We start from the raw sequence: 22385 nt of genomic DNA, 5'->3' as shown, positions 1-22385 counted from the left end.
CGACCAGAGTTATTCCTCAGTACGTGGGATATTTTCAGTTAATGTTTGTTGGTAGGGACGTAGAAGCAAGAGCGTCAAATGATACAACTCGTTACGCATATTATTGCTTCACTTGGTATTACATACTACCAGCCATTTCTTCCAGCGTCAACACTGGGAATTGCAGCTTGCCGTTGTTCACAATGTTACTTCCACTCTTGGTTCTGGCTATTAGTCCTGTACCATTTTATTTATTGTTAGCATTTTATATCTCAGACTGACTGTGTCGTCCAGTGAAAAATAAGAACGACTGTAATTTGTGCGGATAATCGCGTAGGAAATTACTGCATGCAATAATGAAACATTGCATGGTCCTGAGATCACATAACAGCAGGACTGTAAGGTGTTTTCCGGTTTATCATAAGAAATGCCTGTTGCTGGTAAATGGCTCTTTTTGGGTGATTCGTGACAAACGATTGCTCTGTTCCACTTGTGTGTGTGCGCGCGCTTGGATTAATGTTATGAACAGCTGTTTGCCCATTTTTGGCGTCAGTGTGGAGGCTTGTAACTCTTCTTTTTATGTATCTGTTTTTGGCCACGTTCAGCCTCTTGTTCAAAGTACGCACGTGTAATCAACCTCTGCCCTTGTCCAAAAGTCTGTCGTGTCCTTGTTGTTTGACCGTCAAAATGTCATAATTCTTTTTTGTCTTGAAAAACGATTCACTGTGTGAAATTCATATTTACAATATGAAAAGGAATAATGATAAATATGAACCTAAGACTTCACATGATTGTAGCTAGTAGTTGTTGCTTTAGGTCCGGGAATTTTAGGGTTTGGGAATTTTCGTATACCGTTTATTGTCTTTTCAAGTGCTTTGGGTTTCCAAAAGTCCACAGGATAGACTTTAAACATGGATTTGAAAATTCAAGGTGCGGACGACATGATTATATTTGAGGTATCAAGCATTTCAAGTGCACATAGTCAAGTTAGCTTACGTATAATCGTAAGGAAACGTACACCTACATTTGGATGGAAGACGAAGGCTTTATCATTGAGCTGCGTCACTTCCTTTGAAAGAAATTTGCTGGATCTGAACTAGGGTGGGCTGTCTTTTGATTGTCCTTTCCCTGCTTTTCATTGCCATGTTTACATCACGGCAACTTTACCCCGTAGGGTCGTTGATTCCCGGTTCTGGTTCCCAGTGCACGGACGATAACCACGCCAACTATTACTGGATCCAGAGATTGTATTGAGTGCATGAACTAATGCTGCTTGATCCTCTAGTACAACAACCTTTTAGAGTAGAGGGCTTGGCTCGATGAAGACTTTGCCCGGCGACTGTAGTCTTCGACTAAGAAGAAATACTTCTTAAACGTGTATTTTGTATACATGGATATACGACACACATACACAGAGTATGTATATATGTGTACTCTAAACATGTGAATACATGTGTACTCAAAGAATGTTTACATATTGAATGAAATATGGCTTTCAACCCTTTTAATATGCTTTTGGAGAATTCTAACCAAATGGGAAGGACCCACTAGAGACAAAGGCTATTGCCAGGCCAAGGTTGGTATGTAGTAGGCGTTAGCCTTTCGGGAGGTTTGTGCATGACATTGGAATCCGCGGGTCTTTACAGTGTTAACTTGGCTTTATTATTATAATGCATGATAAAACCAAAGTATATATGGAAAGTTTCTCATACTTTGGACTTTTATTATCAAGAGTTGGAAACTGTGTTACAGGTTTAGTCCATTTTTGGATGATACAACGGTATGTTTTGGTAGCTCATTACCATCAAGACAGATGTATCTTGTGTGTCTAAGGCCCACACTTCACTCTCCTGAGGACGATGGTGCGACCCTGGGTAGAGTGACCTGACCTTTAAAGGTCAGGTCAAAGGCCAGACAGGTTAGCTAGAGACGTACAGTCGTGCCCATTGCGTCAGTGAATAAAAGAAGTTCGTCACTGATTAGCGTTTTGGTCATTTGATTAAGTAGATAACCTTTTCTGTTTATGCTTTTGTCTGCTCATTGATCTAGTAGTTATTGGACCAAAGCAACGTAAGGTGTAAGGTATGTGTGATTGTCGTTGGATTTGATAACTGTCAGTAGATGAAACTGAACTAGAACCATACGTCAAACATAGAAAATACAAAACTTTATGTATGTGAGAGATCATGAGAACCACCATACGTCAAACATAAAAAAATACACAGTTGTATGCGAGACCATGACTAAAGAGAACCGTCTCCCGTACACAATAGCGCTCGGAACACGTTCGACCTGAAGACGAAAATGATGCCACCCACCTGGCAACGAGGTTGTATATCCACGTTTTCCACGGTACATCAGTACGTTTCCGGCTGTATTGTTGGTCGATGTTTTTACGGTGATGACATCCGCGGCTTCTCCGGCGTCCCGTGACTCATCATCTCGAGGCTGTGTTCTGTATTATCGCCAGTTGTGGCCAACAGGTTTATGTTAAGCTGTCGCTTGTGTTGCTGGTATATATGACCCTTGAGTAGGACTTTGCTGCCCTCGAGTAAGACGGCGCGATCTTTGAGTAAGATGATGCGATCCTTGAGTAAGACGTTGCGACCCTCGAGTAAGAGGGTGCGACCCTTGAATCAGACCATGCAATCCTTGAGTAAGACTGTGTAGCCCTTGAGTAAGACGGGAGACTCTTGTATGAGACGGTGCGACCCTTGAGTAAGACTGTGTAACCCTTGTGAATACAGTGCTACCCTTAAGTAAGACGAGGCGACCGAATGACACGGTACTACTCTTGGGTATAAAGGCAGGTTCAGTTTAGAGGCCAGGGGTCGCGTGGTCGTGAAAATCCACCTTTGGCGAGGCGGTATCACTGGGAGAACAGTCTCATCGAAGAGCTTCTCACTTCTGAGTCTGCATTTTCCTGCCACTGGAAATATCGCAGCCATGAGCTACAGATGGAGATCGGTAACACACACACACACATACATGTACGTTTGTATGTATGTCAGTTGATTCAAATCTGTTTCTTGCAATTTTTTGTGGGAGCATAGGAGCTACACTTGAGTATTTTCAATTCATGATAAGAAAGTCTGTAAGCAAATTAGTGAACCGAATAACCACTTCTACCGTGGTCCATTGAACAAGACATAATTAGAAGTATAATAATTTCCGGGTGAGTGTGTGTGATAGGATCTGATGTAATTACAGGGCATGGGGAATGCCATTTCCAAACAAGAAAACCCATTATTATCTTTAGAGGGGAATTTTCAGAATGGCTCAGCTGGCATCCATAGTGACTGGAGAATAAAGTGTTCGGAATTCTCTAGGTCTGTTTGTATGAACACACATCCACACAACACTTGCGTGTGTGGATGTGTGCACTATTTGTGTGGTAAAGGGAGAGTTTGCACTCGTATTTCCCCGTTCATTAACCTCGTATGTATATGTACCATGTCTGTAATACACACACACACACACACACACACACACACACACACACACACATACCTAAACTTAAAGATGTTCTAAAGATGGAAACCCACGAGCGTAGAACTCTCCCAACGTACAGAAAAATGGGTAATTAGAGAGAGAGAGAGAGAGAGAGAGAGAGAGAGAGAGAGAGAGAGAGAGAGAGAGAGAGAGAGAGAGAGAGAGGCGTTCAGCCACGGAAGACGTACGCATTTAATTGCTGCGGTTTGCTGAGGGCTCGAGCCTGTCTTTTAAGTCGTCTCGTGAAGCGTCCGGCACATCATCAGACACACCATGGGAGGATGCACCACCTCCCCGGCTCCCTCCCACGTTAATCTCCCATGCATCACCCAGATGTCAAGCAAACCAGAAACCACTCTGTGAATGAACCACCACCAACAGTTATCTTATCCAGCCCCATCATTCAATTTCTAGTATTTTGTGCTCATTAGGTAACGCTATTTTGTTATCCAAATTTTGACCGGGCATAGTAATTTTATCTGATGGATCATCCGTTTATTGTAACATTTGAAAGGCTTGAGACCCGGGGAATTATAGATAACGCCCAGATGATAAGTAGAGGTTATCAGAGCCTGAGATACCCTGATACTCTTCAATTACGAGATCCATCATATATATATGATGATACAGCGCTGGTGGCTGATTCATGTGAGAAACTGCAGAAGCTGGTGACTGAGTTTGGTAAAGTGTGTGGAAGAAGAAAGTTGAGAGTAAATGTGAATAAGAGCAAGGTTATTAGGTACAGTAGGGGTGAGGGTCAAGTCAATTGGGAGGTGAGTTTGAATGGAGAAAAACTGGAGGAAGTGAAGTGTTTTAGATATCTGGGAGTGGATCTGTCAGCGGATGGAACCATGGAAGCGGAAGTGGATCATAGGGTGGGGGAGGGGGCGAAAATTTTGGGAGCCTTGAAAAATGTGTGGAAGTCGAGAACATTATCTCGGAAAGCAAAAATGGGTATGTTTGAGGGAATAGTGGTACCAACAATGCTGTATGGTTGCGAGGCGTGGGCTATGGATAGAGATGTGCGCAGGAGGATGGATGTGCTGGAAATGAGATGTTTGAGGACAATGTGTGGTGTGAGGTGGTTTGAGCGAGTAAGTAACGTAAGGGTAAGAGAGATGTGTGGAAATAAAAAGAGCGTGGTTGAGAGAGCAGAAGAGGGTGTTTTGAAATGGTTTGGGCACATGGAGAGAATGAGTGAGGAGAGATTGACCAAGAGGATATATGTGTCGGAGGTGGAGGGAACGAGGAGAAGAGGGAGACCAAATTGGAGGTGGAAAGATGGAGTGAAAAAGATTTTGTGTGATCGGGGCCTGAACATGCAGGAGGGTGAAAGGAGGGCAAGAAATAGAGTGAATTGGAGTCATGTGGTATACAGGGGTTGACGTGCTGTCAGTGGATTGAAGCAAGGCATGTGAAGCGTCTGGGGTAAACCATGGAAAGCTGTGTAGGTATGTATATTTGCGTGTGTGGACGTGTGTATGTACATGTGTATGGGGGGGGGGGCCATTTCTTTCGTCTGTTTCCTTGCGCTACCTCGCAAACGCGGGAGACAGCGACAAAGTATAAAAAAAAAAAAAAAAAAAAAAAAAAATATATATATATATATATATATATATATATATATATATATATACACACACACACACACTCACAGAATAGGAGGAAGCAAGGGGCAAATAGAGACCAGAGGTAGGTGGAAGACTGAAGTGAGGAGGGCTTTCCGGTATCAGAGCATGAACGATAAGGAGGGCGAGAAACGTGCATTGGTTAGGATGAATTTGATGAGGCGTATAGGGGTCGAGGTGCTGTCAGCGGGCTGAACCAAGGCGAATTAAACGGTGAAGATATACCATAGATTGGTCTGTCGGGCGTGGCTGTGTATAGTGCGTTCTTGTTCTCGAAGATCATACGTGACAGACAGAGATTGAATTTTTGTAAGGGAGTCCATTTGCTGCTGATGCTACCTCGCAAACGCGGGAGGGGCAGTTGGGTAAAAAAAATATCATTACACACACTCAAGACCCATGTCATAAGGGCCCTGCAGCTTCGAGCTGTGCTTCAGGGAAATGATGTACTCCCTTGTAGCAAGGAACGTCATTGACTAGAACTGTAGTCGTATCTCTCTGTTGATGACGATTCAGCCTCACAGAAAGGCCTCTCTCATGACCAGTGTAACTACTTCGTAATAGAGTACGTCAACACCGGTTTGACTTATATATATATATATATATATATATATATATATATATATATATATATATATATATATATATATATATATATATATAATATACATACATACATACATACATACATTGGAACAAAGTGCATAGGAACGCGCACCTTCATAGAACATACAAACCTCCTACAGCCAGGATCGAACCCGGGACCCCTGTGTAACAGGCGAAATGCTACAGCTAGGCTATGGGCCTGGCTAATATATATATATATATATATATATATATATATATATATATATATATATATATATATATATATATATATATATATATATATATATGTGTGTGTGTGTGTGTGTGTTTCCTTTTTTGTGGGGAGGGGGATAAATGAGTAAGGCGGACTGAACACATTTCTGGTCTGTTTCTATGGGTCATTTGTCTCGGTGTGTGTCCTGTTTACGCCTGTCCCCTCAGACTGTGGCTGCGGCATCAGGCCACAGCTCCAGTATGTTCCGGGGGCCGGCGCCGCCCTCGTCCCAAGACGCCCAACACCAGCATTAAAGAAGCCCACCGGGAAGACCTTGAATTTCGTCCTAATTTGCCCGGCTTCCGACGCGGCGACCGCCATCAGTATTTACTTGTTTGTCTGAACAACAGAGCCGGTGTCAAATTTCACTTTAATTACCGGGCTCATTTTATTGCCGGGGTGCAGTTGCGAACTCTGCCAGACCCGGTTATAGTTACGGTGCTGGGTAATAGCCGATGGTTCCTGGCATTCACTACCTTCGTTTATCTCATCGTCCGGTTAAACGAAAACGTTTATGATATCCGGAATAAAACAGACATAAATGTATTTTTTTTTTTCTGTACTTAGTAAGCCTGTTGTTTATAAGGATAGTTGGAAACGAGGAACATATCGCAAATATATGATGAGTCTGGAGCGTTAAAAAATGTTTGGTGATGTTTTGTCAAAAGAGCTGCATGCATTATTTCGCTACATGGCCTCTTTATAGCTCTGAAAAATGTAGACAACACGCGCATATGACTGGAAGATTGCCTGAAACATGTTTTATTCGCTATATTAAGAATTTGAAGGCAATATGAGCTCTTAATATTTTGATTATGCAATTGTTTGTTCAGCATGTGTATTATATGGCGGCGAGTTAACTCTTAATGCTCCAAGCACCGACTATATCTTGTCTCATGAATAACCTTTAACTATTGCCGAATTAAACTCGTGACATTTTCTTTATATCGCCGTGTGTATTTATTCCCATATTTTTGAGCAGATGATATTTTCGAGCAGGGCTCCAGCAGCAGACTACGATTACGGGAGGCACTAGATCGTTGTCAGTCGTTGTGTAGTGAAGGTATTTACTACGTGCAAGTCACACCTCTCGTTACCAGAAGGTCCGAAAATTTTGAAATTTCATTGTTTCACTAATGATATTTCGCTGTCATTATATATATATATATATATATATATATATATATATATATATATATATATATATATATATAGTTATTATTATTATTATTAATATTATTATTGTTATTATAATTATTTTTTATCATTTATTATTATTAGGGCGCTTTTTCTGATGACCCTCTCTCAGAAGGCTTCATCCAGGCGCGTTAGCAGGTTAAGGTAGGCTCCTTTAAGGCGAGAAGGATCCTCAGAGACGTTGTGCTCTTCCGTTGGTTGACGAGGTTACAGCCTCGTCAAAGGCGACTTCTCGCTTAGGGTCTTACCACTTGCATGCGAAGCCCGTTAAATTAACACACACACACACACACACACACACACACACACACACACACACACTTCTCCATGGTGTAGTCGTTAGCGTTACTGACTATGAGTCGGCACGGCATAGATTTGAATCTACACGCGGCAGTCAGCCCACACCCGACTCAGGTGTTCGTTTTTCCTTTGGGAATAAGGGGAAAAAAGTGTCGCCCACATTATGTCGTTTTGCGTCGGGCTGGGAGTTGAGGCTACAAATTCTTCCCTCCTGTATAGTCTAATAATAAAAAAGAGGGAACTGAGTAAGGAGCGACGCAAGGATTTTTCCCCACAAGGCTGTCATCTGTTATTGACGCTACCTTACTGTCGCGGGAAATGGCGAGCGCATATGAAAGCATGAAATATATATATAGGCAGTCAGCCTATATATATATATATATATATATATATATATATATATATATATATATATATATATATATATATATGTGTGTGTGTGTGTGTGTGTTAAATGTCGTCATCATCATAATTCTTCGTGCCAGCGTCATCCTTCGTACTCGTCATCATCATCATTATCATTATTTCCATCTTTCACATTCAGTCACATTATCATTACCAGCATTATCTATCCCCGTCCTTACTCTCATAATGCGTACAGTGATCATCATCTTATACGTGAACCCTATCCACTTCATCTTCCTGGCCATCTTCGACATCTTCATCCTGGGGCTCACCATAGCTATTACCACCGTCCAAACTCTCGTAACTCACTTTTTACAAAATGATTATTTCATTCTTCTGTTATTGCTATTTTTGTCCGCGTGTATCATTAGCCGCCTTGGCCACCCTGTAGCAGTCACAGACTCGCCTCGTGGTGTTGCCGTCTCATTCCCCGTCGTAAACTACAGCGGGGGGGGGGAAAAAAGAGAGTGAATATGACTTGGGGTTTTCCATATTGTATTTGCTGCAGTTGATGCAAGAGATGGTGGTGGTCGGTGCGTGTCCGGGAGACCTTTCTTCCGCCGCCGTAGTGACTTGTGTACAGCTCCCTGATTTATTATTACAGATCAGTATATATATATATATATATATATATATATATATATATATATATATATATATATATATAGAGAGAGAGAGAGAGAGAGAGAGAGAGAGAGAGAGAGTTATAGCTTAATCTGATGGCCGTAGTTCGTATCCCATATGACCAGTGGTGATTATTGCCATCCATTGCATGTGAACAATACCTGTTACATTATATATATATATATATATATATATATATATATATATATATATATATATATATATATATATATATATATATATATATATATATATATTTCTACTTTCATTTGTGTGAGCCAATAATGCATCATCCCCTAAAGCCTTTGAAGCAACTTTATGAATCCTGACTCACGGGTATATGAGCGACGTGGGAAATATTTTATCTAGAAAAGTTACCTCGCTGCAGTTTATGAAGGAGTTGTGTACGTATATTTGAATATAAGTGTGTATAATATTTTCACACACACACACACACACACGCACACACAGTCCTCCGTCGTGCAGTAGTTAGCGTTCCTGATCATGACTCACCATGTGCTCGCCGGGATTAGGCTTGTATATGGATTCGAATCCTGGGTGCGGCAGTCAGCCTATATCCAATCCAGGTGTTCCTCCTCCTCTTGGGCTGGCTGATAAATGGGTACCTGTCTTAGTGTGGAGTGCGTGTTTATACACATTAAGGAGTCAAGACATGATGCATATATACAAGTTTAAGAGACGGGGCAACACGAGTGTAAAACTCTCACCTTGAGACAAATAGTTATCACCATTGTTGTGCCCAAGACAACTATTTCTGTTGTTTTTTTTACTTTTACTGTTACTTTCATTGCTATTCTGGATCTACGTCAACTGCTACTACTACTACTACTACTACTACTACTACTACTACTACTACTACTACTACTACTACTACCACTGTTGCTGCTGCTGCTGGCTATGCTACTACTACTACCGTATTTCTTCTGCCATCCATCCAGCCATCCAGTGCCTTTACGTTTTGGCCGTCTTTCCTTACGTTGCGTTAAACCAACTTCGTGTCCTGACCTTTGGTTGCTCTAGTGTTGCGTCTCATCAAGAACTCTTCACCGTCAACATCGTCAAGCAGATTCAGGAACTTGAAGACAGGAATCATGTAGCCTTCCATGGTTGACACGTTTGTAGCTCTCAGCCTCTCCTTGTAGCTTACCTGTGGAGATTCAGGTACAATCTTTGTTGCTCCTCTCTGGACGCTCTATGACTAATTCATGTTGTGAATAGCTAAAGCAGCATTTCCTTACTCGTATGCTTTAATGCGATTTAATTTTGATATTCATCATTAGACAGTTTTCTTCTTCACAGCTCTCCAGATGAGCAGCTCTGACGACAGGTTTAAGCACAGTGTCCAGGCCTTGATCTCTTTCACATAGTAGTTTCTGTGGCATATTTCCCGCTAGGTGATGATAGTCAGACCGATGCCTTTCACTGTGTCTCTTTCTCTGTACCTTATTGGTGTTGGGCAGCCTTTGTTCCTGCCGTCGCTTGAGACGTTAGTAATCTTACCTTTGGCGTTACCTTTTGTATAATTTTTCTATGTGGGACTCCGTCATGACCGCTCCCCTCTTCCTGAAATATGATTTGCACATTAGTTTTTTCCCGTGTAAGTTGATAAATATTTTACTGATGAAGCTGGACGGCACAAATGTTAGGCGAAGAATTGGAAACATGATTCGGCAGTTCTGGGCCAGCTCAGCCTTACCAATCAGATTGCCACAATGATTGGCATTGATTACAGCATGCTACAATTATGGCCAACAGCAGCAAACACCACATCCTCCCGCTTCCCGCAAGACTGGCCAGTTTTTACAGACGTAAACCACGAAAATAATAATTGATGGAGGAGACGTAGGGTAATTAGGTATTGTGGGATAGATGTTCAGACGTGCTTCGCTCTGCTTGTGTTTTGGCCAAATCTTCGCTGGAGGAAGAAAAAAAAAGCGGGTTAAACTAGTTTTTGAGTGACAAAGGTGCATTTTATGTAGGATCTAAAAGATAATGGTGTACTATAATTGTATTTGAGATGATGCTGGCATATTTTATTTAGTCTGTCTTGACTAAAATACTTTCAAGCGGGTGTAAGTAACTTAATACGTTTTCTCGGGATTTTATTAAAAATGGTTTGTTTTAATTGAATTCTGAGCTAACATTGCACTTTTGATAAAGTGTCTAAAGATTACAGTAACTTTGACTGTGTTCCGGAGTGTTAGAAACCATTGCGGAAAAGCTCTAGAAACTATATAAAAAAAAAATGTTTCTATATAACTCTCTAATTGCATATGATAAGTTGTTGCAATCAAAGTCTGAGTCAGAAATTAAGGCACTGTAAAGCACGGTTGAAATTACTGATTAACAATGGCTCTCTCAAAATTAGGGTCAGAGTTAGTTTCAGATGCGTTAGTTCTGGCGAAATTATGAGGAGTCTGATGTGATGTATAGCTTCATGAGACCGAGGCTTGTAGAGGAACCAGCCTCGAATAGTAAGTAGCCCTGAAGTCGAGAGTGAAGTTGATCCGACATCGTTTTTCTACCTATTAATCCTAGAGATTATCTGAACTCCTCGAGCACGACGCTACGACCCAAAAGCACGACGGAACGATTCTTGGGTTCGTTGGCCATGGCTTTGAACTTAACCTTTAACCCAAGGGGTCATACCGTCGTGCATAAGGGTCACAAAGTCATTTTCAAATGTCTTACGGTCGTGTTGAAGTACAGCACAGTCGTACTCAAGGTACGTGTCATCGTGCTTTAGGGCTTGAATAATGGGGTGATACGAATAGTCAGCTCCTGGTCCACTACCTGCACGAGTAGGCTTGGGATGTGGCGGTCAAGCAGGGAGAGAGAGCGTGTGTCTGTCTGGTGCTGTGGAACCTGTGGCTGCCGGGTCGATTTCCTGGTTGTCTGTAGGGCAAAAGAGAGTTTCGCAGAGAATAGGTTTTTCACCCCTGCACACTACTGGTCCTTTTTATAGATGCATAGCTGGAACATCGGCCACTGAACTGATTATATTGCCTTAATATCTAGGGGAAACGAGGCTCTCTTGAGCACAGACCGTAAAACAAGGACTCTCCTTACATCCACACAAGTAATATTCATGAAAGTTTTGCAGTAATCTAAGGGAAAACAGTTCAGGTCTTCGAACAATGTTTCTTTTCACTTTACTGACACAGAAAATTGTTTATATTAAAGGTAGAATGGCGAGAGCTGGCTTGTATTTGCTGGGTAATTTATATGCATCACGGGAGTACTGTGCTCATGAATATACTGTTTGACGGTACATCTGTATGCTAGACACTGTGGCTCTCAAGACACCAGTTTAGTGAATAAGGTTGAAAGGACATCAAGCGCCAGTATGTCATTAAACTCCGACTTTTGAGGAGCTTTGTCGAGTGTTATATGTGTTAACCCTTTGACGACCGGGGCCCCGGTCTGGTGATGTGCCCTCCTCATAAGTATTCAGAAGAGCTGAGCGCAGGGTCAGCAGGAATTCCAGGCAGCTGACAGCATCAGCCTCCTAAACAGTTCAGCAGTAAGGTGTACAGTAGGTTAGACAGGAAGCATTGGCTGGCAGGCAAGAGCGGCTTCGGTTCCACGGGATGGCGGAAAGGTTGATGGCAGGTCTGGTAGGTCCCCTACGTCAGTAGACAACAACAGACTGTAACAAGATAACGGAAGATTAAGTAGTAGGTCGGACAAGGAACTGTAGTCCAGCAGACATTAGCCTTCTCCCTCGGTGACAGGAGGTCGATAGCTGGGCAGGCAGGAACTCCAGGTTAGCAGATAACAGCAGCCTCTTCCATAAAGAACAGTCATCAGCTTTTCGCACAGAAACTTTAGGAATAGTAGTAGCCTCAGTGCCCCCTTACCCCCTCCGTACCGTGACAGGAGACGTGACAGCACTGTAATATTGGATCTGGGAGCAAAAGAGTACAGCACCCCTGCAGTAGTTACGGATCAGGTCAAAGACCAGACCCATCGTACCCAAGGTTGATGAGAATATCAGCAGAAACAAGTCACCAGGTGTTAAGGCAGAGGCCTTTGGATTGGTGCAACAATCATCCTCTCGGACGTGGCCAGGGTTTGGGACGCAGCGTAGGAGAAGCGGCCATTCTTTTGTCTTCAAAGCGTTATCGCTCTCGGCTGCTGGTTTCCTTTTGTAAATAACCTTTTCCTGTATGATGGCACGGCCTTGGTACGAACCTTGAGCACGGCGTAATGACCCTTGGTTATGATAGTCTAGCCTTACACGTATAAGGGTCATATCAAAGGCCAGGTCACCATGCTGAGGGGGATTACTGTCTTACTCAAGTGTGTGACCGATTTTGCCACAGCTCGTGCTTTTCTTCGTTAAAAGGTCTCTCCTAAGCGGTCTCCTAATACCAGTACAGCGAGACCTCTTCATGGTTTGTTTTGGGGAGTGTTAAAATCGGATTCCAAATTTGAAACCTTGGTCAAGCACTGTACGATCTGCAATGCCAGACAAAGAAAATGTGGGTTTCAAATGAGATGACCATCGATATCACAGATTATGAGTAGTGCCACGACACAGATGCTTGGAACAGCACATATGAAACATAAACAGCGGAGATAATGCCAACGTACATCTTACAGTATGAGGATATTCATAACAGATTTGCGAAACTGGCTCGTGCCAAAAACTGTGGAATTTTAGGCGCCGTTTTAACGTTGAATTTAAAGTCAAGATTTCTGCGAGTGAAATTTGGAAAGTATAGTTTGGCCGTCTCAAAATCTTACTGTTTTAATGAGAGGCTTATGACGTTACCTGATTGATGACTGGATGCTTTTGACAGGGCAAGTAACGCCTCCCCCCCACCCTTCCAGAAAAAAAAAAAAAAAAAAAATATATATATATATATATATATATATATATATATATATATATATATATATATATATATATATATATATAGTTCTTGATGCCTGTGTGGGTAGTAAGCCATCAGTAAACTCAACATAAGTAAGAGGATGTTCACCTTATGTGTATCTGGCACATTTCCTCCACTTTTATGACACTTTTCAATACATAACTATAGTCTTTCATCTCATCCATAAAGTTCGAGACTTTGTTTTATGTTTGCAGGTAAATCAGGTGTCCGAAATTTTAAAAATCTTGGTAAAATATTAGATCTCAAATCCTTAACCGCATGAACACAAAGGTGCAACGTTTGGGCATGATGTCCTAGCCTTTGACCTGGTCTTTAATGGTTAGGTCATAGATCACTGTATTATACGTAAGGGTCGGATTTTCGTGTTCAAGGTGATACTTGTAACTGAATACATAAAACGAATATGGTTGGCCACTTGTAAGATCTGGACCCATGGCACGCGCGTGGCTGCTGCTTCCCACAGTTTATGTGTGGAAATAAGCCACCGAGACATATCCGTTATATCTCCTTTCCTCGAACGGCCAAGTTCTAGAATTCACTTTCGTCTTCGTCTTCGTATATAACCTTTCCACCTTTGGAAGTCGGGTCCACAAACACTTGACATGTTCAGATTTGTTCCTTCAAACCTTTTCTCTGTCGAGGCATTGGTGTTGCTCATGTCATGTCGGCGGCTGATACAAGGCAAACAGTACACTAGTAATTACTCATATTGCTCAGAGATCGTACATGTTAAATATTGGTCTAAAACAGGGATTCCCAAGGAGGGAAGACGCCGCAGAAGTTTTTCATTCATAAATCATGATATTGTGACATTCTTTCCGTACGTTATACAAGAAATTTAGCCGTTTCTATGGTAGTAATAGAACTGACCTTATTATGCTGTTATAGGCCCTTTGCTCATACTGTGTAAATTGAGAATACTTGTGTGTGTGTGTGTATATATATATATATATATATATATATATATATATATATATATATATATATATATAGATAGATAGATAGATAGATAGATAGATAAGTTTAAGAAACATGATTTGGGATAGGATGCCGCGAAATGTAATGGATGTGGGAAAGGGGTGGTGCGAAATGTGGCAATTATGAGAAAGGAGTGCCACGAAGTTCGATAGAGTATACGTTGCCCTTAAATAGTCTATTTCTGTGGTAACGGTACCACAGAAACACCTTGAGTCAAGACAGGTAGGAGAATACGGATGACCATTACGTTGTAATTTTCAGTATTCTTGGTGAACATCTGTAGATGTAACTTGGCTCTTGCAATGGGTGCAAATAAGAGTGGTTCAGCACCATGTACAGAAAAGTTGATGCATGTTACTGCTGTAATAACCGGACTTCCCGGATATTTTATCACCGAGAGGATCCCAAGAAATAGAAAACGAGACCAAACTGTGGACGACGTTTCTTTGTTTCACACCGTTACGTCATTACAGAGATTCAAGGCTGCATATCATTCCGCATGAAAGCTACTTTGCTTAGTTGATACGAGGTAAGTATCTTGTGTGGACGAGTTACGCCATGCGTTTGACCCTCTGTTGAAGAATCTGGGATGATCAGCTTCCTCGAAACATTTAAAAAGGGAAGAGGAACATGGACATGTCGTAACTTTTAAATGCATTTATAATGTCCTATCCCAGAGCATGGGACATGTGGACATTATCATAAAGTAACAGGTAAACTTTTACAGCGTGCAAAGTAATACTGTACAGTTAGTCTTCCACATAACTTAAAGGTTATCTTGAGACATGTACCTATCTGGCGAGTGTTTGAATTGTTCACTGTGGATTATGGGTCGACGGGTTGTCGATAGACAAGGGCCTATGTCAGGGTAACATTTGTAACCTCTCCACATGATAGAAGTCATGTGGGAAATGCCACCAGATATTCTCAAAGTGAGTATTGTGATGGTGCATCATAGCAAGAAATTTTGTGGCCCACAAGCACTGGAAACCGAGAGTAAAATAGAAAGTGGGATATATCTTGACGTTGCCCCACTCTTGTTTTAAAATGATTTTCCTCACCAAGTTGTATAGCTTATGTCACGGACACGGAAGTAGATGGAAATGAGGCGTTGTAGCGATGAACTTTGTGTAGCCTATTTGGCTAGATAGAGCCTGGGGGTGTGGGATCCGTCTAGCTATCCGTCGTTGGGAGTCCCACCTTGGGTGGCTTAGTGAAGATCCGTGCAACCACAGGAAGCTATATTCTGTATACAGTTGTCTTTCGGCTTATAAGAATTGCATGGGAAAACAACCATAACTCGTTCGAACTTTGCCTGCGTTATGCCACCTATGAAAAGGTTGAACCCGGAACTTAAGTCGACTCAAAACCCGACTCATAATTTGCTAAAGCTCCCACCTCTGGCCTTAGCCCCAACAGACATTTCATCTGAAACAGTATTTCCACCTATTCATATTTCACTCAGCATAAATGGTGCTTCGCAGACGATAGTACACCGTTTCATAGACACCTATGGACTGAATAGATAGATAGATAGATAGAGAGAGAGAGAGAGAGAGAGAGAGAGAGAGAGAGAGAGAGAGAGAGAGAGAGAGAGAGAGAGAGAGAGAGAGAGAGAGAGAGCTTGGCATCAAGAAAAACAAGGGGAAACACGTTGTTAGAAAGGGAAATTTTATCCCTACCGTCTTGAGCGCATCTCTGTTACCCTTGGGAATGGATAGCCAGAGGTCACAGCACGGAAAGCTCCCTACCGTCATTCTCAAGTGTCGTACGGTCATGCTGAGGGCGTCAAAGCTGTCTCCGCGTGGTCTCATTATGATAATAACAACCCTTTGTCGTATCTCTAAAATATATGAAATGTGAAATAGCTTTAGTAGAGGTGATTGTGGTTTACGTTACTTCATGGAATGTGGTGCAACGATAATATTTTCCCGTCCAGCGGTCCGGTAAATGCTGGAATGCACAAATAAATTTCACTCGCCTGGAATACATATGAGGTTAAGGTAATGAATTATGTTTCCAGTTTTGCGTTAACATTTGGGCCGTATAAAAAGCCGTTCCGATCCAGTTTCCATGTCTCTAGGCTCGGACCTTGAAAGTATAAATATCTTCGGCTCTAATGAGCGGAACAAGTTTTGGTGGCGGTTCACTGATGCATGGAAAATGTGTCTTAATCGTAAGAAGGCTGCAAGATGCTCCGCCCTGCTGGTCGGTTACTTGGCTATTGTCGGTTTCTTCAGTTTGATGAAACCGTTCAACAGATACTGTTGTAAAATGCACAATAGAACCCTGGACGTTACTTGGTTCAGGTGAAGCCTTTTGTCGAAGCCCTGGCCGACCAGGTCGACAGGGCATAATTACTCGTACCACGTGCGGTGAATATGATGCTGGCTGGCTGGCTGGCTGGGAAGCATTACCCACATCAGCGTAGCCTGTCCAGCAGCGGCAGCACACTGCAGCTGCCCGCAGCAACAGGTGGCTAGCAAAGCTGCACACCAACGCCTCTCGGTACTCGCTGAGAGGGGTGGGTGGACAGGAGCCTGGAGGGAGGGAGGTAGAGACGGAGAGTAGGAAGGGAGGGGTAGAGGGGAGAAAAGAAGCGAGACGGAGGGGCGGGAGTGAGAGACGAGGCACGAGGAGGAGGGAATGGAAAATGTAGCAGACCGTAAGCATGGAAGGAGATTATTGTTTTGCCAGTCCATCTGGTTTGCGATTATTGTTGACAAATTAATAATTAACAAATGTTGTTTTGTTGCTTGGGTCATCTAGCAACACTCTTGAGAAGCCTTACTTAACACTGAAGTGTCAGCGGCAGTAGGTGCAGCATGAAGTATGTACTTATGCCGCAGGATCTTGAATCTTATTTCTTGGTAGATGATAATTATATTGAGGCATTCTTTGTGCCATCCTTATAGGGTTGAATATCAACAGCCATGTATCAAAGAAACTTTCGGAGTCTTGTCTTATAAGTTGAGACATTCCTGCTGTATATAGAAATTTATGTATGTATGTTTGTGTGAATGTATGTATATTTTTGTCATGCTTGGTCGCTGTTTCCAGCATTAGCGAGATGGTGCGAGAACAGACGAAGAGATGGCCTTATTTGCTCACATCCAGTCTCATGTTGTCACCGTAACCACAGCACACACACACACACACACACACACACACACACACACACACACACACACACGCACATTTATTTATTCATTCATTCATTTTCATTTATTGTATTTTATCGCCGTCTCCCGCGTTAGCGAGGTAGCGCAAGGAAACAGACGAGAGAATGGCCGAAACCACAGCTCCCTTTCCACATCCAGGCCCGACAAAACTTTCCATGGTTTACCCCAGACGCTTCACATACCCTGGTTCAGTCCATTGACAGCACGTCGACCCCGGTATACCACATCGTTCCAATTCATTCTATTCCTTGCACGCCTTTCACCCTCCTGTATGTTCAGGCCCCGATCGCTCAAAATCTTTTTCACTCCATCCTTCTACCTCCAGTTTGGTCTCCAGCTTCTCGTTCCCTCCACCTCTTACACATATACCCTCTTTGTCAATCTTTCCTCACTCATTCTCTCCATGTGACCAAACCATTTCAACACACCCTCTTTTGCTTTCTCAACCACACTCTTTATATTACCACACCTCTCTCTTACCCCTTCATTACTTGCTCGATCAAACCACATCACACCACATATTGCCTTCAAACATCTCATTTCCAACACATCCACCCTCCCCCGCACAACCCTATCTATAGCCCATGCCTCACAACCATATAACATTGTTGGAACTACTATTCCTTCAAACATACCCATTTTTGCTCTCCGAGATAAAGTTCTCGCCTTCCACATATTCTTCATCGCTCCCAGAACCTTCGCCCCACTACCCCACCCTGTGACTCACTTCCGCTTCCATGGTTCCATCCGCTGCTAAATCCACTCCCAGATATCTAAAACACTTCACTTCCTTCAGTTTTTCTCCATTCAGCACTTACCCACCAATTAACTTGTCCCTCAACCCACCTGAACCTAATAACCTTGCTCTTAATCACATTTACTCTCAGCTTTCTTTTTTCACACACTTTACCAAACTCAGTCAACAATTTGTGCAGTTTCTTACCCGAATTCGCCACTAGCGCTGTATGATCAGCGAACGACAACTGACTCATCGGCCCTATCATCCGCAACAGACCGCATGCTTGCCCCTCTCTCCAAAACTCTTGCATTCACCTCCCTAACCACCCTATCCATAAACAAATTAAACAACCATGGAGACATCACGCACTCCTGCCGCAAACCGACATTCACTGGGAACCAATCACTTTCCTCTCTTCCTACTCGTACACATGCCTTACATCCTTGGTAAAAAATTTTCACTGCTTCTATATACTTCCCACGTATTCCCATGCGTGCCGTAGAAGGCGACCAAAAGGGGAGGGAGCGGAGGGGGTTGGAAATCCTCCCGTCTCGGTTTTTATTTTCCAAAAGAAGGAACAGAGAGGGGACCAAGTGAGGATATATATATATGTATATATATATATATATATATATATATATATATATATATATATATATATATATATATATATATATATATATATATACACACACATACATATATATCCAGCTCAAGGCCTTGCTCTCGCCCTTCTTAATCCCCTCCTGTAACACACAGGAGATATGTGCGTAGCATTCTTTTTCTCCGTCTCAAGGTTATATATATATATATATATATATATATATATATATATATATATATATATATATATATATATATATATATATATATATATATATATTTATATATATATATGTATATATATATATATATATATATATATATAATGTATATATTTTTCTCTTTTTTTCTCCATACTATTTGCTATTTACCGCGTTAGCAAGAGAACGTATATCGTTACAGTTATCATTTAACTGATGATATGAATATATTGTTAAGCAATGAATGATATGTGCTTTGTGTGGCTGTAATTAATAGTTGACATTTATATGCCTCCTTGATTTTCATATATTCTACTGTAAGTAATATATCATTATGTTAACACATATAATTATATTGAATGCGGTCAGATGGTACATGAAGGTGAGTGTATGATGCTGTGTAGCACGAGGGTGTGTCGTCGCAATGCCCATGACGGGACGACTCTTGGATACGATAGCGGGGGATCATACCGTGTGACTTGTACCGTCGTGGTCAAGAGGTTAAGGAGCCGGGAACAGGTGTCGTCTCAGAGGATGAGGCCGGATGTGACATCCTCACCAGACTCTGTTTTCATGATCCCGCAAACATTGTTCATCATGACTGTACTATAGCAAGCTTCTACTCTGTTTTTCCAGTTGTTTGCATATATTCCCATAGTTTTGTAAGGCAGGTTTCAGGACTTTAGCTGTGTCATTTCATTCCTAGGGAGGTTTGGAAAATGCCGTTGGTTCGTCTAATACCCAGAGACACTTTATAAATGTTTCATTGGATTCAATGATTCTTTAGTCGGAATCCGTCCTCCTCAGGTATATAAAGAATTAAATAGAATATTTTACTATATTCTGTGGTAAAGTTGCCATCGCTGCTGTGGATGTGATGCGAGGGAAGTGCCCTTATGTCGATGGTGCACGTGGGAGCCTTAATTTGAATGACATAACGGGTTGGACGTTAGAAAATTACACGTTGGAAATAAGACTTCGTCGCGGAGTTGATATATACCTGGGAGGTGGTCACACCTCCTTGATATATACACTGGCGTCTGTCAGACATTTGGGGAGGGTCTTGGTGTTAAATATTGGATATTGCAATTTGTAGCGATGTTAAGTAATGGTTGGCATACATCGTTGTACTATCTAACACCGGTTAGCCTTATTTATTATCAGATAAACATAGAGTAACACCGGTCTGTTCATGATTTAAATAAATGATAACGACAAGGCTGTATTTTGAACCAGTAACTTAACTGAAAGATTAGTGCAAAAATTTATATAAAAGGTTTAGGGTGGTTTAAGGTGAGACTCCTGCCCGATACAGCTGCAGCCAACATCGCAGCGAGTCATAAAAAAGGATGAAGGTCTCATCCGGCTGTGTCCCAGCCTCGGTCATTAAATAAAAAGTGTTATTTAGCGTTCGATTTCTGGTTACTCATATAATTTCCAGGTAAGTGATTTACAGTCATTCTGTCAAAGTAATAAGAGAGAATTAGGTGAACGTGTTAGTACCTAGTTTTACTATACGGGAAAGGATTCTACTCCCGTGGGGCTCCATATCTTGAACGTCCTCCGCCAACTTACAAGTTTTTGTACTGCTGTATGGTCTGTGCATTTGCCACATCCCCATTCATTATCTTCCGTTCATCCACCACTTTTGTACTATCAAGATACATCTCTTTCACACTTATCTTGCTCATTTAATTTAATGTCCTCTGGTTGTTCGATCTCTACATCTTTCGAAGAACTGGTCACTTTGTACATCGTCAGTCTGGTTTAAAAACTTCAGAAAGGATATGATCAGATTACCTGTCACATTTTTCTCTGAACATGGTGGGCAAATTTAAAGCCTGTCCTTTCCGGGCAACCTAGTTCACTTAATTTTGTTCTGGTACCGTCTTCGTTACCTTCCTCTGGGCATTCTTTAATAGCTCTTTGTGCTTCTTTAGCTCTGGTGACCAAACTTAAAGAATATATTGCGTGTGTTATTTGATACTATGAAAGCTACTTGACATATTGTCGTGGGAAGCATTTAGAAATTAGTTACCATGCATTGAAAAGATGCCTTTCCGTGTGTGTGTGTGCGTGTGTGTGTGTGTGTGTGTGTGTGTGTGCGTGTGTGTGTGTGTGTGTGTGTGTGTGTGTGTGTGTGTGTGTGTTTTATGTATATATATATATATATATATATATATATATATATATATATATATATATATATATATATATATATGATATAATATGGATAATGAACTCAGTAAATTTTGGTGTCTTGAATGTCTGCACATCTTGAAGGTATATCGGAAACCGTTAGAAGGTAATCATTTGAGTTAAGTGACTTCACTCCATAAGTACGGTTGCTTGAGCCTTTCTAGTAAGGCGTCCTGATTATAAGTACGATGACTTATGCTCTGGTTAAATAAACCGTACTCAAGGGAGTAAGTCATGGTATTCAAGGGATCAAGTCATATTCCAGGAGACAAGGTGTGAAATGTATAGTTCCCTCGGCTTTTTGTTTCAGATTCATCATTCCGTAGTTGTGTTATGTTGATTTTAACCCCTTCTGCTCGACGGTACAACCCATGGCCCTTGACTAGACTATTCAGGGTCAAATGTCACGCCCATCGTATCCAAGGATCATACGATCGTGCTGTAGGATCGCACCATCGTGTTTGAGGTTGGGGCGTGGGTAGAAGTCTCTGATATAACGGTGTAAAGATCATTCTTCGTACGGGCACTCCGATGGAGACTGATAGAAACCAGATTCAGGACAGAGATGCGTAGCGAAGCAGACTGGCACTCGAACCAGAACGTTAAGAAGCAGCCATTACCAGAGACACTGTGGTTCATTAAGAATACTGGGACATTCCGTTTTTAAGTTCATACACGTAATCTTAACTTTCCCCGCCTTCTCCGACGTATAGTATGGTGATAAGGTGAGATAGGCAGCTTAACCGGACAGGTCTGGGTTGTACAGAGATCCATAGGTACTGCTGTAGTGTACTGAGAGAAGTGCAGCCGAGGGATGTGAGGAAGCTTGTCTCTACGACAGAGTTCATGGATTCGTGCAACAAACTGAGCTAAGAGGAAGAGATATGACAGCGTTTGGCAAATTAGGCAAGGATTAGAGGGAAGGCTAAGTGACTGTGAGGCTTCTTCCCCGTGTGTACAGAATTATTATAACGTAAGGATAATGACAAATAGGTTATAACATATATTACTTCGAGATTCACACAATTAGCTGTGATGTTTAACAAGGGTGTCCATTAAGGGAACATTTCTGGTA

This window comes from Panulirus ornatus, chromosome 71, assembly GCF_036320965.1.
Source record: "Panulirus ornatus isolate Po-2019 chromosome 71, ASM3632096v1, whole genome shotgun sequence".
NCBI classification, from domain to species: domain Eukaryota; kingdom Metazoa; phylum Arthropoda; class Malacostraca; order Decapoda; family Palinuridae; genus Panulirus; species Panulirus ornatus.
The sequence above is the reverse complement of the archived record's forward strand: the minus strand, read 5'-3'. Positions refer to the sequence as shown.